Here is a 14,037-nt window from a genome sequence, read left to right on the forward strand (position 1 = left end):
GAAATGCACACATTAATAAGATGATATTTGCTAAAAAGGAAAAAACAAAATTAGAAATCCAGCTGAGTTTCACAACATCAAGATGTGCTAATCAGGGTTCCCCAAACCAAGAGTACACCGGGCGGAATATGTTTATGGTTTGCTGGCACAGAGGCCGTAACCTGATCAGAGTGAGCGGCGTCCTGCCTAGGGACAGGGAGTGCCTGGATGTTCATTTATGAGAGGGTTGTTTAGAAGACTCCGTACTTTCTCATGGGTTCGAATCTGTAACTTTAAACAGAAACCACTTGTGAGGCCACAGTTTATCTGATATGCTGCCCAAGTTGCCCCTAGGTAGTGTAAAACCTTGCCAAACCTCACAGTATCTCCTTTCCCAGCTCCGTTCCCCCAGCAGTTAATCTGGTTATTGTCAGGTCTCTTCCTACTTAAGCAAGCCACCTCGATGCCCACTGTCCCCTCCACGTATGACCATCTACATGAGATTGCTGGTTGGTAATGGGATTGACTGTAGCTCTGTCCTGTCCCTCAACAATGGTTCCTGGGGCCAGAGTGAGTCCAGAGTCTCAACCCAGGGACTGAAGTATGTGAGGCTTCTCTTTCAAACTCTAAGCATCCTTGTCTGTCACCTTGCTCTTTCCACTTCTCTGAGGTCTCCTCTCCTCTCCTTGTCTGCCTGAAAATTGCCTCTCCTTTTTCAGTGTTTACCGGAAGTGTTCTAGACCCCCATCACTCATCCCAAGGTAGGGAGTCCTTCGTTTCTTCTGTAATATTATCGGTGTTCCGCTCATGTGCTTCTTCAGTTGGATGCTGATCTTCTTAGCAACAGAAACTGCATCTTCCTCCTTTGTGTTTCCAGATGCACAGTGAAGGCGGGCAGCCTGTGTTTGCATGGCCGTGGTGCTGGGACCAGGACTGAGAAAGAGAATGACCCTTCCTTCTGACATGGGGATCCACATGTCTATCTGAAGGGGTAAGACCTGAGGCGGGGGCTTTAGGTGGAAAAGTATTGGTAAATCTTTAGATAGGCAGATCTCTAAGTGGTTGTATGTGTTTATGTGTACATGTATATGTGCATGTTTGTGTATGTTTGTGTGTATGTGTATGTGTGTATGTGTTTGCATATGTATGTTTGTGTATGTGTGTTTGTGTATATATGTATGTGTGTTTGTATGTGTATGTGTCTATATGTGTATGTGTTTATGTGTTTGCATGTATGTGTTTGTATATGTATATGTATGTGTATGTTTGTAAATGTGTGTGTATATCTGTGTATGTGTTTGTATATGTGTATGCTTCTGTGTGTTTGCCTGTGTATGTGTCTGTGTGTATATGTGTATGTGTGTCTTTAAGTGTGTGTGTGTATCTGTGTGTCTGTGAGTGTGTATGTGTTTACAGGCTGTGTCCTAGGATTTGAGTTGGGGGTACTAAGGGAAATAAGCCTGCGAAGTCAAGCCAAAGCTTCAAATGCCAGACTAAAGCATTTTATTACTCTCATACCATAGGGAACTCCAAGTGTTATTTGAACCTGGAAATGACATAATCCTAAAGCTACTCACATGGGATTGACACAGTCCAAAAGGTGCTTTGGAGCACTAATTGGCCCATTGAACCTAGGTTGATATGGAAGAGAGCACAGGCAGGAAAGGAAACTGAGAATGACAGGACTAGCCCTGGAATGAAAGGGTAAAGTTAGCATGCTGGAGGGCCAGAGGGATGTGAGCATCAAAGCTTGCCCCAGCTCGGGCTCTGTTAAGCATCAGGCATGCCTTGAGGTATCTTCTCGGTGGTCATGTCTTTGGGTCAATCATAGTTCTGCTAGGCTGAGTCCAATGCTGTGGATTATACAAAGAAACCAAGAGGAAGAAGGACTGAGCTAAGATTTCCAGCAGTGAAAGAAGCTGGACCCTCCCATCCACCATGGGTGACTCTTTCTTCCAAGGTAGAATGGAGATTTGACTTTTCTACTGATGCTAACACAGTCATGATCAGCAGAGCTCCTCCTCTATTCAAATTCATCTTCTGGGCATGAGATTAACAGTCTAATTAGGTACAAAGTATATGTTTCAACTACTCAGAAGTGGATAATGGAAGCCGAATGGTTCCTGGGACTTTACCTTGTTGAGTGTATAGCCTTGGTGACATATATACTGCATCTATACCCAGAGGCCAAGCAGGGCAACCTGATGTCCAGGGTTGGAGGTGGTATTCTTATTAACTGTATCCAAGCCCTAATTGCTGATAGGTAGATTGCTATCACTGATTTTATGTATGTGTGCTCACACGTGTAGAGGTCACACGTTGGCATTGGTGTCTTCCTTAGTCACACTTCATCCTATTTCCTTGGGAGAAGGTCTCTCGCTGAACCTGGAGTTTGTTCTCTAGTGTTGGGGTCATAGGCATATACTGCTACATCCACACTTTTACAAGAATTCCCAGGATCTAAACAGGCCTTAATGCTAGTGTGGTAGGCACTTCACTAATTAAGCCATCCTTCCAGTTCCTGATCCCCCTCCCTCGCCACACACACACACACACACACACACACACACACACACACACACACACACACTTTGGAAAGAGACATCACATTGGCTTCCTACTTCCATTGAGCTGTGAGGGACAGTATTAGACAATCTTACATCCTGAACCCCTGAACCACTCTATTATTCTCATGCCTTTTTGGTACCAGTTTCATGTAGATGTCCTGACGGGGTCCTTCCCAGTGACAACACTTATTACTATTTCTCCAACAGTAGGTTTAAGATATGTCAGCACTCAAGCATGTGTTGCTTGGGAGTAGAATGAATTGTTTTTCTTCCCTCTTCTCCCTTAACTCCTCTGTTCACTCTCCTCCCCTCATCTCTTTCCTCCCTTTTCCTTTTTGAGACAGGGTCTCATTCTATAGGTCAGGTTGTCCCAGATTTTACTATGTCTCAGACCAGGCTGGTCTAGACTTTATGGTAATCTTTCTGTCTTTGCCTCCTAAGTATTAGGATTACAAACGTGACCCACCATGTCCAAGCTGAAAGGTCTACATTTAAGAGATCCAATTTCTTCAACACCCAAGGCCTCTCTACCGTCTGCCCAAGGGCCATGTTTCTGGCTCTAGGCTTTCTTTCCACGCTATCTCCTGTTTTGCTAAAATGTAGTGTACAATGTTCATGGAATTTTATGCCCTCGGAAGGGTATAGATTTTCCCTTTGGCTCATGGAAGAGTAGAAAAAAATGGCTGACAGAAGCCAAGCCTGGTATTTTTCAGTTGTTCCCTAGGCATACTTGAGTCCTGGGTTCTGATCAGTTGTGAACAGTAACAGGCCTGCTGTGGGCACGGCAGAGTGGATTGGAGGAAGATCAAGGGTAGAGAAGATGGGTTGTCCAAGAGGACCTATCATCAGTGAACTGAAGTGGCAGTTCTAAAGTGTGATCTCTGGACTGTCAGCCTGGGTGTCACTATGGATCAGGTTGAGAATGTACCTCACCCTCTAGAAGCCACACTCAGAACCTCTGAGGGCAATTCAAAAGCCATATTTTGATAACTCCTCTAGTGGATGCCAGGGGAAGTTGGAGGTCTCTGTGGTTCGTATGACTGGATCAGCGACTCGAAGTTGATTGCTCAATTGAACCATCTGGGGAGCTTTTAGGAACCTTGGCATTTGGTGTTTAAGTGACATGCTGATACCATTGAACTGAAACCTCAGAAGGTGAGCTCTAGACCACAATTTTAAAAAAGTATTATTGTTATGTGGGATAGGAGAGCCTACGGAAAATAAGCATGGAGGCTAACGCATAACTTGTGGTATTGGTTCTCTTTAAACGGGTTCTGAGGTAAGTGTCTTCAGCTGCCTTTTCACCTTGCCAGCCCCTAGATGTCCTTCGTTTGTTTTTGTTTTAAGCTTCTCATATAATTCCCATGTGCTGTAAAAGCTGAAGATTCCTGTGCACAGTGGTTTGAAAGTATTTACACCCACCCACCTTCCCCCCTCCTCTCCTGCCTTCTTCCTCTCCCCAACAGCAGGCAGCAGGATGCTTCCAAGAACTTTAAAAACACTGCCTCCATAGAGTCCTGCATTTCTTGCACACATCTGTTTTAATGTGAATATGTTAATAACTTGTCCACTTCCCCCCTTTTTTTCTCTAGTGTGTAGGTCACTCTATATGATTTTCACCTGGCTTGGACGAAGCTTTTAGGAGCTGAGTAAGAGCACTGCGGGTATTTGGAAGTTAATCCAATGGCCGTCTAGAGAATTCCCCAACTCATCTCCATAGAAACTTTTCTGCAAGTCCCTTTGGCTTTCATCTGACATAGTCCTGGGCGTTACTATGTAAAACTGACTTTGACCCAGAGAGGAGAAATATCATTGTATTACTTGGCCTTTTGAGTCCCTCTCTAGTCTATCATAGGCTGTAGAAAATAAAACAAAGCAAGATAAAACAATGAATTAAAAAAAGAAACAGAAAACCAAGAGAGCTTTCTATATCTAAAATTGAAAACGTGTGGGTATGGCGGCACCCATGCTCTGAAATGGACTTGCCCTGAATGGCTATTGAAATCTCAGGTTGTTCGTGAGTCGTGAGGTTTAACAGTGCCTCTTCCAGATCTGGCAAACCAGGCCCAGTGAGGGTTCACTGAGCCCCAAATCACACAGCAAATTAGCTGCAGAGTCCATACCAGAAACCCAATCTCCTAACACTCGCTTGGGGGCCCTGCCCTCCACGATCATGCTTCCTTTTCTATATTTAATGCTCTTTTTGCCAACACGGGATTTATTCCATCCTGCCCTCCTCCAAGGTCTTTATTTTTATTAAGGAAATGTCTGTTTTATTTTTTAAGTGGCTGATAGCCCTCATCAATTAAGAAATCGAGATGGTTTTGAGGACGCATTAAGTCGTTTTTTATATATGCTGGAAAATGAGTCCGTAAAAGTCTAATGTGGGGTAATGAGATGTCAGAAGTCACAGAGAGGAGAGGATCGGTGTATAATCACAGAGCCTCTGATGCTTGCTCTGGAATTTTCCAGGATTTTTGGAGCGCTTTCATTGTTTATGTTTTATTGGTTGTATCAAAATTGACATGTAAAACCCAAATGACCATAATTTTCCATTTGGGTCCATGACTCAGAACACTGAGAATCTTTCTAGAGCCTTTTAACCATTTACCACACCTTTAATGGGCGAAAAGGTTCAAACTCCTTTTATTTACTTTTTTCACATGTTTTATACTTTCTGGGCTTCTCAGTGGCAGCTGTAAAAAGGGCTTTTCATGTGCTCATTTAGTTCTGTAATTTGTCTAAACTGAGGCCGTTTCTCTCTTTTCTAATGCCTGCCCAGCTGTCACTGTTGCCTGCTAAAGTGATTTTTCTCTATTATGTTGTCACCTTACACTCCCAGAGGGTCTTATCCTGCAGGCCTCACATGCATGGAACTTGCATTAAAGTCATTGGAAGTTTTAAGTTGTAAGAATGTGTGTTTGGGGCCCAGGGAAAGGGACCTGACTGTTTTTGAAATGGTGGGTTCAGGAGCGGTGACCTATACTGTGGTCAGCATGCCGGATTCTGGCTTATCTCTCATCTCCCCAGGGACCTTACGGCTCTGATATGACCCAAGGCTGGAGGACTTTGGTGGCTGACTTTTCATCCATCCCAAGGGTGGCTTTCCAGAGTATCATATTCCAAAGCCTGTTCCTTCTTCTGTGATGGTGCCAGTCAAAGATGCTATCAAAAGTTGGAGAGGGGCAAGGGGGAGCAAGGGACACATTGTATTAGATTCAATGCTTGCTTTGTGTTTGGATCCAACACACGTGAAGGAAGACTCCTGGCTTGGTCTGTGTACAGAAGCCTGCATTTTGCAATTCTGTGACTTTTTTTTCTCCTGGTGGCTTGGTTCTGTTTGCTTACGGCTTCGAAGTGTATGTTTAATTGATCTCCTGTGAACAGATCAGGACAAAGAGGTTCTTGGGCTTCAATGTTCCATCTCTTATCATTTCAGTAGATACCTCATTCTTTAAGCATTGAAAAGGCTATATCTTTCAGATGGCCTCCAGCAACATCCAGGGTCTCTCTGAGACCATTCTCAGACCTCAGAGAGAAGGGCGGAGGCCAAGGATGCATGGGGACCTGGAGGGCCAGTAACTCAAGATTGACTAAAAGGGAAAAAAGACTTTTTGCACAGAGTAGGGTTCTCTGAGCCATGAGAATATGGGCTACCTTTGTATACAATCTGAAATTTGGGCAGAAAGAGTGAGCTTTGTCCCTTGTCACTTTCGGGCACCCTGAGTACACTCAGTGGGTCAGTTTCTGGTCCAGGTAATATTTCCAGTTCCTCCATGTAGCTTTGTTTCCAGGGGTCACCACATGGCAGAAGGTAGCTTAGGAGCTATGACTGAGCTAGGAACAACCTCCACAGAGGTACTGACTCCACAATCCAAGGACTACAGGTGGCCCAGGAGGCTGGGGGAAATGCACAGAAGATGTGCTAAGAGGTGTGGTGGTTTGAATGAGAACGACCCCCAAAGTTCATATATTCGAATGGTTAGTCACCAGGGAATAGCATTATTTGAAAGGATTAGGAGGTGTGGGTTTGTTGGAAGAAGTGTGTCACTTGCTGTGGGCTTTGCGATTTCAAAAGCCCAAGCCAGCCAGCCCTGGGGTCTCTTTCCCTTCCCACCGCCTGTAAATCCAGATGTAGAGCTCTCAGTTACTTCTCCAGCGCCACGTCTGCCTGCCTACCACCATACCATGCTCCTCACCATGATGACAACAGGTAAGCGTCGGAAACTGCGAGCAAGCGCCAATGACATGCTTTCCTTTCTAAGAGTTGCTGTGGTCGTGGTGTCTCTTCAGAGCAGTAGAACACTGACTATGACAAGAGGTATTGCGATGCCACATGACTTTCATAAAATAACCAAGCAAATGAGGCCTTTGTCTTTTAAATGTGGAGTGACAGTTGACACTCAGACCCATTTTTGAGTAGTCTGCAGGAAGGGCGCTGGTGGAGGGGAAACCCATGAAGTCCCAACCATGTCTTATTACCACCCGTTCCTCCTCTGACCCTGTGTTTAAGCTGCTTCCTGAGGCCAGACCTGGTGCAAGGCTGGGCTCCCATCACTACATGTACCTAACTACTCTTCAAACAAAATGCCTTCCCAGAGGCAAACTTGATTTGTTGGTTAGATATTTAGTTGTGTTTCCAGAGCTACTGACCCTGAACTCGCTGTTCCCAAGGGATCTATACCACTATGGGTTTTGTTTATGTGTTGATTTACAGTAGATATGGAGGTGTAGACGTCTCAGTGACGCCTCAGGACACCAATACACTTATATTTGCGTGAGTCTTTGAGCAGAGTTGTAGCACTAATATACTCATCTGTGTGAGTCTTTGAGCCGAGTCATAGGATGATTCTTGATCAAATTCGTAAGACATTAAGTATTGCATAATGGACAATGTTAGTTCCAAAATCAGAAGGAAAAAAAAAAACCCACCACAAAACAAACCGACAAACAAGTTGGATCGCTTCTCATTTTGAACTGTATGTCATGGAATAAGTTATTCACACTGTGGACCTGTTTCATCTCTATACTTCTAGAGATGGTATGAGGGTCAAATGTTTTCTATACATGTGATACATTTAAACATCATGTAACACATGTCTCAATGTATTCTTGTGTTTGTAGATGCATATAAAAATCATGTACATTGAAGGCTGGAGAGATGGCTTAGTGGTTAAGACCACTGGCTGTTTCTAGAGGACCCAGGTTTGACTCTGAATACCCCCGAGGTGGCTCACGACAGTCTGTAAGTCCAGTTCTACAGACTCCTTCTGGTCTCTTTGGGCATCAGGTACTTATATGATATATATATATACATATATATATATATATATATATGTAGGCAAAACATTTCTACACATTAAATAAGAAAAAATAACAAACCTTGTTTTATAAATATTTTTTTAAAAAATTGACATATAGGTATACTTGAAATGACTACTTTTTAAATATTTATTAATTTTTATTTTCTGTGTTTGTATGTGTGACTGAGTATATGTATGTGTCCTATGTACATACAGATGCCCACAAAGGCCAGAAGAGGGTCATAGGAACCCTTGAGCAGGATTAAGAGGAGGTTGTAAGCCACCATATGGGTGCTAGGAACTGGACCAAGGTCCCCTGCAAGAGCATCAAGTGCTCTTAACCTCTGTGCCATCACTCCAGCCCTGGGATTATTATTTTTGAACTAATGTATTTCTTAAGATCCCTGTTAGGGCCTGACTCCGTTGACGCATGTTTCCAATGATGTTTAAATTTTGAGGAAGAAGCGCTAGGGCAGAACAGCTTTATTTGAATAGAATGTCCCTTCTCGTCCTGAGCCAAATGAAAGCAACATCAGACAACCACACAGTAGGCCCCACTGTTTCTGACTGCAAGAGAAAGGCAAGGCATCAGCTGGAAAGGGGACCTTCAGTTTCACTCCCTCTCTCCCCTCTCCTTTTGTGACCGAGAAACAACAATAATAAATTCTCTTCCCTTGTCTCTTTTGAGGCAGAGATTTTAAGCGTGTTTTATGACTTCGGCTTGTCCCGGGCCAATCCGCTCCACTGGTAGTGATGAATGAACCCTTGATGCCCATTAGCATAGGGAATGTTACTGTGCAAACTCTGATGGGGTCCTAATCAGTGCCGATTCTCCCCTTGGCTTTGCATTTTGGCGGGTGCATCCAGGTGCTTTCCCAGATGTGCAAGGGAGAGAATTCGGCAAGCACTCCCCCCACAACGCCCACCTCAGCTGCAGACTGGTTCATGCCTGACTGAGAACCACTCAAGTGTTCTCTGAGCCATGCACCCTGCTGCATCTAATAAGCCCTCTCTCTACAAGCCCTGCTCTGGGGAAGCAGACCCAAGTGTATCTTGGGAGAGCCTTCTGCAGAAGCCATGTACAGAAAAGGCAGAAACCTGCAGCCTGGCATCTCTAAGCCAGAACAGATCTGCACCTGCCACTGTTTAGCTTCCTTTCTTCCTGCAGAGGGGGTTCTTGTACCATGCAGCTTAGCTCCTTCTCTGACAGTGGGTGGGTTCGTGAATGAGTGGGTTTGCAGGTATGTCTGTATATGTTGGGTGGACAGAGTAAGAGAAACAAAGGCTCTACATGTTAAAGCAGAAAGGGGTTGAAATCACCTGAGGTTTGTAAAAGTCTTCAGGGTATAAAGTGCAGGTTGGCAAGACAACATCCAGACCTCAGGATATCTGGGGTTTAAATGGGCCGAGGAGCCCAGTGAATTTCTGCGGTCTTCTGGGAAGGACTTAGTTTCTGAGGCTCGGGGTCCCGAGTTGTAGAAGGTAATGCTTCTCCTACAGACTGGAGCTGACAGTCTGAGCTTCCAGCATCAACTTTCAGTCGGGGCTTTACAAAATGCACTGTGAAGTAGTGAGGTGAGCTCTGGTCTCTCTCAACGTGTAGGCTCCTGATCCTCTGGGGATTAATTCTGGGTCAGAATTAGCTTTGGGGTTCACTTGAACAGCCTCTGCAGGACTCCTAAGCTTTAGCACAGATCCCAAGGGAAGCCACCGAGATGTTCTTCCCCAGGATTTGTACCAGTTTGTAAGTCATGAAACACAGATTGTCATCTGTCATCATTTTGGAATGTCCACCCAAGACTGTCTTTGAGCTCGTTTACTGGGTCCCCTGAGCACTGTACTTCTCTTTTTGAGGTCTGTAGGTCTGTCTTCCTATGGTTCTAATGGTCTATCACTGTTTTCCCAGTAAGTCTTCTTTTGGGTTTAAGTCAGTCCCAAATCCCAGCAGGTGGAATGTTTAAGGTCTGGCCTACGACCCCTAGGGTTTAGTTAAACTTGGCTTTTAGTTAGCAATCATGTCTCCTCCTTTGAGCTGAAAACAGGAGACCCAGTGGAGTCTCTGTGGGATCTTCCTAAAGGAGTGTAGCTTTCCTGGGATGCTGGGGAAATTGTCAGAGAATTGCACATTGCCTTCGTGTACATTTGGGCAGGCACAATTGGAGGCTAAGACTGCAAGTTCTGGAAGTGTTTCACCAGCTCTTCTTCCTGGTTTTGCTGCTTTCTAGCTGTGTGGTCTCTGAGCTGTGAGCTCTGTGCTTCAGTTTCTTCTTATGTCAAATGGGAACATTGTAAATGTACTTTTGTGTGACATTATAGAGATTAAATAAGACATAATATGCTAAAAATGGTCTTTTGGAATATAATAGATGCTCAATAAATTCTTCCTATGTATCTATGTATCTATCTATGTATCTATCTACATATCTATTTATCTATGTATCTATGTATCTATCTATGTATCTATCTATGTATCTATGTATCTATGTATCTATCCATGTATCTATCTATGTATCTATCTATGTATCTATCTATGTATCTATCTATCTATCTATCTATCTATCTATCTATCTATCTATCTATCATCTATCTAACATATTTCTATCCATCTATCATCCATCCATCCATCATCCATCCCTCCATCATCCATCCATCCATCCATCCATCCATCCATCCATCCATCCCTCATCACTTTCATAACCATTCTGGTACTGAATGCCCTTCTGTAATCACCAAGTCAGAAAACTCAGATGAAAATTCTAAAGCTTGTTTGGCAGGAAAGTAAAATAGCTTTTAACATACAGTCAAAGAATGAGGTGCCATTTTCTGGTGGCCCATGGAGATGTACTAATGGCAGACTTCCGTGCTGGAGGAATCATTTCCATACATAGATACATAGATACATTAGACTTTCCTTCCAATGGAAGATGGGTTTCCGGCCATCTTATCTCATCTCATCTCCTAGCTGTTGGGGTAGCTACTACCGTAGAGCAAACATCACCAAGAAGAGGAACTGTATCACAGAACATTGTATGAGTTTCTGTGTATAAGCATTCATGTGAACATGCATGTGTGTGTGGTTGTGTGTGTGCGGGGTACATGCACATAGGTGCCTGTGTCTTTCCATAGGACAACCTTATGTGCCTTTTAAAAAATTATCATCATCTTGTTAGATACGGTCTCTCACTGGCCTAGAACTCAGTAAGCTCTCCAGTGTCCACCACAGGTTTCTAGTGCCAGAAGCATGTTTGTATACCACCAAATCCATTATATGTATATAATATAATATGTATATATATATGATCAAACAAAGACCCTCGTGCTTGAAAGGGAAGTGCTTTAATGATGGAGTGAGCTCTGCAACCCCCACATGAAACCATTTTATTTTATTACTCTTCATGTTTTAGGTAAGTTTTTAGGCTCACAGGAAAAATGAAGACGAGAAACATAGTTCCCACATATGGCTTACCCCACAAAGGAAGCCTCCCCAGATATGAGGAGCCACCCTATTCAAGTAGTATACTTGTATCAGTGAGTTTTTATTATCATTATTATTACTATGGGCTGGTATCTTAAGTCCATAGTTTATATTCAGACTCACTCTTGGCACTGTATATTCTTGCTGCTCTGGCTATTTAGGAGCTATCTATGATATTTGTTTATGTAATACACAGGAGTTCAGGCACTCCAGGTTCCTGAGGATTTTCTTTATTTGGAGTCTGTAGGACAGGCTTTCAGCATAAGGCTGCCCTGTTTGTGAGGGAAGCGGCAGGCACTGATAGGTTTGGGACACCCCGAGGGCATGGGGATTGAAGATAGATGGCATGTGTGCACCATGACATCTATGTAAAACATGTCTGCTTGCCCAGAGATGAAAAACTGCTCACCTTGGCACAACAGGCGTGATATTCATTTGGAGGCTGGCATCTAAGAAAGATAAATCCCTCTGTCACTGCACAAAGAGATAAGAAAGACCACACAACAGTTTTCCATTGATAAAAGATTCTGTCTGTATTTTAAAGGAATTTACTTTCTTCCCCTTTTCTGATACCCACATGAGTTAAGGCACAGATACGCTATCTTTCATGTTTTTGTCAGAACATGTTATTACGGTGGTGGCAGGGACTCAATTGCTTCATTTAGGGAGCTAAAGTGAGACTCGAGGCTGCACACGAGCCAAGGCCTCCAGAGTTAAGAAGCTTCACCAGGAAATAGCCCTGGCCTAGAGGGAACTAACAAGAACTCATCTGTAATGGGATAGCCGCATGCTAAGATCTCCTTGGGCAGACATTACGCTTTTACTGATGACTAGGACTTTTGCAACCACCCTTTCAGGGACACCACATACCGTAAGTATTATAAAGTAAGCAGCACACCAATTAAGTGCCACCAGGGTGATATTACAACAGAAAAGTTGAAAGGCTCCAAGAGGATCAGAGATCCAATTCACCAGCATCCTGTCTGCCAGTTACAGGAGTGAAGGTGGAAGTCTTCTCCTTCTTCCCGGGGTCTGAAGCTGCTCGAGCCAGCCTCATCCTTTCAGAGCATCTTAAGTAAAGAAGCTTCTCAACTTCATCTGATTCACAACTAGGCTTATCTATGGACAAGAGGACATACTGACCACTTGGTATTGGTATTCAAATATGCATATATATGTATGTGTGTATGTATGTGTGCATATGTATACACACATATGATAAACATAGTCAAATATACATACATATATACATATACACAATACAAAGACATAGATATAATAAGTACATTTAAATACCAATACCCAGGGGGCAGTATATCCTCTTTCTCTCTCTAAACACACACACACACACACACACACACACACACACACACACGGGGAGGGAGAGAGAGAGAGAGAGAGAGAGAGAGAGAGAGAGAGAGAGAAGCTCAGTCTGCTCTCAAATTTAGCTGACGATGACCTTGAACTTCTGACCCTCCTGCCTCTTCTTCTCTAGTCCTGGGATTACAGACATGTGTCCCCTTGCCTGGTTAATACAGTGCTAGGGGTCAAACTTAGGATTCTGTGCACTATAGGCAAGCCCTCCATCAGCTAAGCCACACTGTTGGCCCTTGTTACTGTTATAAATAAATCCTCTTCATAAACGTAAGTATGAGCATGTATCCCTATTTTAAAGGTTCAGTAACCAAGTCTAAGAATGCCTCCTGCTTGACCGAGTTGTTCATAACAGCCCTACAATATATATGGCCCCTCTCACTTTCTCTCCTAGAATTTTGCCATTACCCATGAAGGAGAGAGAAGAATCTACTTTCCCTCTTCTTGAACCTAGATTTTACAGCTGCCTCCAGGGATACAGTGTGGCAGAGGCAGTGTGCCTGGTTACTCATGTGGCTGTGAAGGTGACACAGTGTCTGTCACCCCTACTTGGTGACCTTCTTCCCTGGAACCCAGTTACCATGTTGTGAAGAATGCTTCAGAGAAGGACAACATGGAGAGGGGGCAAGTTTCCCCACAGTGAGGCAGCATCCACTGCTAGACCTGTGAGTGGACAGGACTCCACCGGACTCTAGCTCCCAGCATAAAGTCTTTGAGTGCAGTCCCTAGACACCGAGATACTGAGGAAAGCCATCCCTGTTATTTCTTCTGCATCTCTGGACCACAGATGGCGAGACTGCAATCAAAGGCGTCTTGAGCCCCCAGGTTTTGGATTGATTTTTCAATACAGATAATAGTAATACTTTACCCTTCCGTGTCTTAGTTTTCTCATCTGGAAATAGGAATAGCAGCAGACACATTATTCTGCGTGTGTGGTCATCAGGATTTAATTCGTGCAACCTCAGTGTCCTTCCTGAGAAATTGTACCTGATATGCATACTACTTTCTGTGGGCGGAGTATCGCCCTGTGGACTTTACGGGTAATGCCTTTAAGTCCCTGTAATAACCCAAATAAGCTGAAAATGTGGGTTTTACTTGAATACTTTTTATGGCAATAAAAAGGACATAGTATGAAATTAGTCATTTAGAAAGGGAGTGATGCAAACATGCTGTGTAAGCATATTTTCTATCTGGAGCCCAAACATCTTGTCACTGCATTAGGAAGCTGAGCACTACTTTTAAAGACACTTTATACGTGATATTACACAACTTGGCTGTTGTCAGACGTGACACACTTGGGGTCTGGTCTCTGTGGCGTTTATCATTCTGCATTGCCTAC

At 43.7% G+C, this 14,037-nt stretch overlaps 1 long non-coding RNA gene across 13 annotated transcripts in view; it reads left to right on the forward strand.

The window, feature by feature from the left end:
• The window catches only part of LOC148003798 (uncharacterized), a 188,844-nt gene that overhangs the window by 28,911 nt on the left and 145,896 nt on the right, over window positions 1-14,037 (forward strand). For 8 of the 13 annotated variants that reach the window (XR_015629177.1, XR_015629186.1, XR_015629184.1 and 5 more), the window contains 2 exons: window positions 699-740; window positions 857-970. This is a non-coding gene — a long non-coding RNA (uncharacterized LOC148003798). Of the gene's footprint in view, window positions 1-499; window positions 581-698; window positions 741-856; window positions 971-4,138; window positions 5,449-13,092; window positions 13,566-14,037 lie in introns of those variants that run through there. The other 5 variants (XR_015629180.1, XR_015629183.1, XR_015629178.1 and 2 more) reach the window with 3 other exon arrangements.

Source organism: Rattus norvegicus, chromosome 9 (genome assembly GCF_021556685.1).
Source record: "Rattus norvegicus strain SHRSP/BbbUtx chromosome 9, alternate assembly SHRSP_T2T, whole genome shotgun sequence".
Lineage (NCBI taxonomy): Eukaryota > Metazoa > Chordata > Mammalia > Rodentia > Muridae > Rattus > Rattus norvegicus.